Genomic DNA, 4297 nt, shown 5'->3' on the forward strand with positions numbered 1-4297 from the left:
TACTGGTTTCCATGTGGACTCACGGGGAGGCTGGGATGTGCAGTAGGAGTGAGGGTTCTGCAGCCAGGCGCACCCCTCCCAGCCTGCCCGCTCTGTGACCGCAGGCCAGCTACTCAGTCGTTCTGGGCTTCGTTCTCCCCTGCAAAGCTGAAATGAGTGGCGAAGGAGAACGGGATGGGATCAAAGGAAGAAACAGGTGCTGAGCACGTAGCCGAGGCCAGCGAGCTCACAGCTGGCCCTCACCGAACTTTGGTTTTCACATCGTAACTGTCTCCCACTCACAAATGAAGAAACCCTAGGCCCAGAGAGCGAGAGGATGATACAAGTAGTCGGTCCTTTGTCAGGACTGAAGCCCACAGCCCTGCATCCCAGATGCCCTTCACCCCTGTATCTCTACTCAGCCACGTATTCTTCAGGCAGAAACAAACCTCAATTGTCTCTGGGAGAATAGGATTCATCCTGTTGCCTCCTTGTGACCTCATTTCCCGGGATTGCAAATCATTATTTCTGCCTCCCCTGACCCCTCCGGGCTGTGCCTGGGAGTCCCCTGGCCCCCGCAGCGTGCACACGCATTGCCGGGGAGGACATGCTTGTCACATTCCCCCTCTGTCTCCTCTCCTGTGGGGCAGCCTGTCTTCATGAAAATAGGACAGAGGGGAGGAGAGGAGGAGGAGGAGGAGGAGTATTGGTTTGATCTTTATCAGCATTTATCTGGAGCAAACTTGAATTGGTTTCTTTGGGAGGCAAAGTTCCTCTGAAGACCCAAAGAAGCTGAAGATAGTGCAGCCACTCAGGCGGCCCAAGGGAGGCATGAGATTATAGGAATCCCTCACACCCCTGCTGGCTTTAAAGCACTCAGAGCTTTTCATTATTTCACTCGGTTTGATCCATTTCAGCAGTCCCGTGAGGCAGGCAGGAGAGAAAGTCTTAGCCTTAACTAGGTAAACTGAGTCATGGGGGAATTACATGCCATACAACAACAAAAACCATTTATGCCTTTGTTCAGCAAATATTGATGAGCTCTGATGTGCTGAGCCTACCTTAGTCTTGGGGAGATAATACCAGACACTTATCTGGCCTCAAGAAATATATGATAGTGGGAAAGACCAGTATATGCACGTAAGTAGGAAATTATAACATAGTATGGTTAACACAATGGTATAAATATGCCAGGAAATTAAAGGGAGGGGAGGAGGAATACCCAGTTTAGTCTGTCGGGAAGTTGTATCAGGGAAGGCTTCCTGGAAGAGGTAACACTTGGGATTTGAAGACTGAAGAGGTATAATCCAGATGAAGGGGTTGGGAAAATAGCATAAGCAAAGGCATGGCCTGGAGAAATGGCTTGTGAATAAAAAAACCAGGAGTGGGACTTCAAGGAGACTATAGAATTTAGGTTTTGAAGTACCTTGAATGCCTTGATTTTATCCTGTAGTCACAGGGGATGCGGGCGGAGCTCAGGGGCATTGAGGGTTTTAGGTAAGGGGAAGAGGCTTAGTTTCACTTGGATTAGGACTCAGATCTTTGATGTTCTGTTTCAATACTCAGGTACCCTGACATCAGCTCTTCATAGCTGGGGACACTTGTTCAGCCCGCATCTTTAGGCTCAGCCCTCCTCAGGCCCCTGGAACCCACGGCCGGCCCGTGTAGGAGACGACATCTCTAAGGCCATGATCTTGTGTCTTGGTTCTGCTCATTGGACTGTTCTGTTCTGGGGACCCACCCCTCACCCTGCTCTCAGCATTCAGCAGAGCCCTCCTGCATACCCAGTCCTCTCCATCATTCCGGCTTTAGTCCCCAGCTCCCAGTACCCCCACCCCCCAATGTGGGAATGGTCCTCCTGCTGTGAAGTTCTGCTTTGACCTCCCCTTTTTATTTAGCTCTGGGGGCCCAGGGACTGGAGCAAGGATCCTGCATCTGACAGCCTGGACTCTGGACTTTTTTCCCATTCCTGCTTACCTAACTTTCTAGTTTATACACAAGCCCCCCTCCTCTGAACCCCCTACCTTTGAGACCCGCTGTCTGTGCTCTCTTCTAAGGAAAGTGAGCTGCTCATTGGAGTCCTAATGGTTGCTAACTGTCTGGCCTTAGGAGACATCTGCAAGCCCCAGTGCCTCATCTGTAGATGGAGGATCGTATAGGGCAGTGCTGTGACTTTTAAATGAGATAATGCATGGAAAGTACTTAACGTGGGGAACATAGTACATTCTTATGAGCTTTTATTTCATCAATATTGTACTAACTTTATAAAGCATCTCATTTAGACAGTGGGAAAAATGGAGCAGCATTATTAGACTCTCTCTTTGCAGAAAGTACAAACACCATTTAATTCATCTAATTTTAGTGGCTTTTAGGGAGTTGGAAGGGAAGTCAGAAAAGCTTCGGTGACAGGCATGGAGGTTAGTTGTCAGATAAGCCGGGCTCCGGTCCACCCCAGCCACTAACTTCTCTGTGACCCGGGACACGCACAGCCCTCTCTTCCTCCCGCTGTTGTTTCTTTCACAGTGGCTGATGCAGTAGCACTAGACGAACACTCTCAGCTGCTCTCAGCTGCGATTCTGCCCCTGCAGCCTACACTAAGTCCTTCCTCAGCCTCTGCACTGTCCAGACCCAGCACTGAGGTGTCTCACCAGGCCTGGGGTCTGCTGTGGCCACCGACCACCGCCTGGGAGAGGAGCTGATGGGTGTAGTGAACATCGGACAAGCGCCAGCCCCCACCTCCCCAAGCTGGCTGCCTCTCTGCTGCATCGGAGGCCGAGGCTGGGGCCTGGTGTGCTGCTCCTTCCTGCTGTCCCACATACTTTCTTGAGCTCAAGACCAATCTGGGGCATTTGTTATGGGTTTTGCTGGACTCAACACTCTTGCTTCTTGCCTTAGCTCCTCTGAGGGGTTTTGTGCCTGCCCAGCCAGCAGTTGGCAGGGGCAGAAGGTGGGCCCGGGGCCAGAAGAGCGGGATGGGAAAGAAGTAAGGGAGGCCAAGAAGTGGGTATGCAGTACAGACTGGGTGGGTGGGTGGTGGGCTGGAATGGCTGTGACCGTGTGGATGGATGAGGAGGCGGTGGAGAAAGGGGAGGGAGAGGCAGCAGGGAAGGCCAGCACCGATGCCCGTCACTGAGGAGGCACTGGGTTAATAGTTGCTGAGTTAACGTTCAAGAAAATCGGGAGAGGGAAGCAGAGATGGAAAAATATAAAGAGAAGAGAGAGTTGGGGCAGGAGAGGAAAAGGGATTGGAGAGAAAGAAATACAAAGAAAAATGCAAAGAAAGAGAGCAATGGAAGGGAGGAAGGAGGGAGGCAAGGGAGGAAGGAGGCAAAGGTAACAGGGAGGAAGGAGAGGAGGGGAGGAGTGCGGGATGGCAGGAATAGTTGGAGGTGGTTGTGGTAGGTCACAGAGCGAGCAACCCATGAAATCTGAGAAGCGTGCTGCCTATGGTTTCTTCCATACCCTTTGCTGGAGCTGCCTGAAGTTCCAGCATCAGTATAAGAAATTGTGTGTGTGTGTGTGTGTGTGTGTGTGTGAAGGCATTGTCCTCTATTAAAATCCAGAATTTCCTGAGCTGGGAGAAAACAGGAGGCTACCGGCAGGGCAGCCCTTCTCACAGCCCACCTGACCGCAGGTGTGGATGAGGTGCCCATGGAAGGCGGGGAAGCAAGCCTGAGCCTGAGCAGGACTCCGGGCCACACTGTGCAGCTGTGGTGGACAGCCGAGCGCCGCAGGGGTCTAGGCCCCATGGCAGGGAGGTGGGGACCTGAGGAGACTCTCCTACCTGTGAGGTCCCCTGACTTCGTGTCACCTGGCCTCTGCCGGTCCTGAGAACTAGAGGGCCCGGAGATCCCCGCTGTGGGATGCACACACCACTGGTTGTAGCAAAGGGGATTTTTTTTTGTTTGTTTTTGGAACCCAGGTGAACATTCCTTTTATTTGAATAGTTGTATTTGTGCTGATATAGTTATCCCCAACTGATGTAAGTGATGCTGGTTTTCCATTTATAGCGGTGATAAAGTTTCCTTGTTAAAATTTAAGTGATAAGGGCTGATGTAAAGAAAGAGTATTAAAGAAACGATGACAAAGCTGGTGTCAGAAGTGACAAGATGGCCTAGTAAAAGCTGGGGGAATGCATTTCTAGTTCAGACTCCTCATTTTACAGACCGGGCCAGTGGGGCCAGAGGAGGGAAATGCCTGGCTCAGTGGGTCAGACCTGGGGATGGAGCTGGGCTCGAACCCAGGGCTCCCACTCCCAGCACTGAGCTTTCTGTCTGACCTTTCTGTCTGCCTGTGCTGCTCTGTAACCCTCCTCTGA

The sequence above is a fragment of the Phyllostomus discolor genome, chromosome 13 (assembly GCF_004126475.2).
Source record: "Phyllostomus discolor isolate MPI-MPIP mPhyDis1 chromosome 13, mPhyDis1.pri.v3, whole genome shotgun sequence".
NCBI classification, from domain to species: domain Eukaryota; kingdom Metazoa; phylum Chordata; class Mammalia; order Chiroptera; family Phyllostomidae; genus Phyllostomus; species Phyllostomus discolor.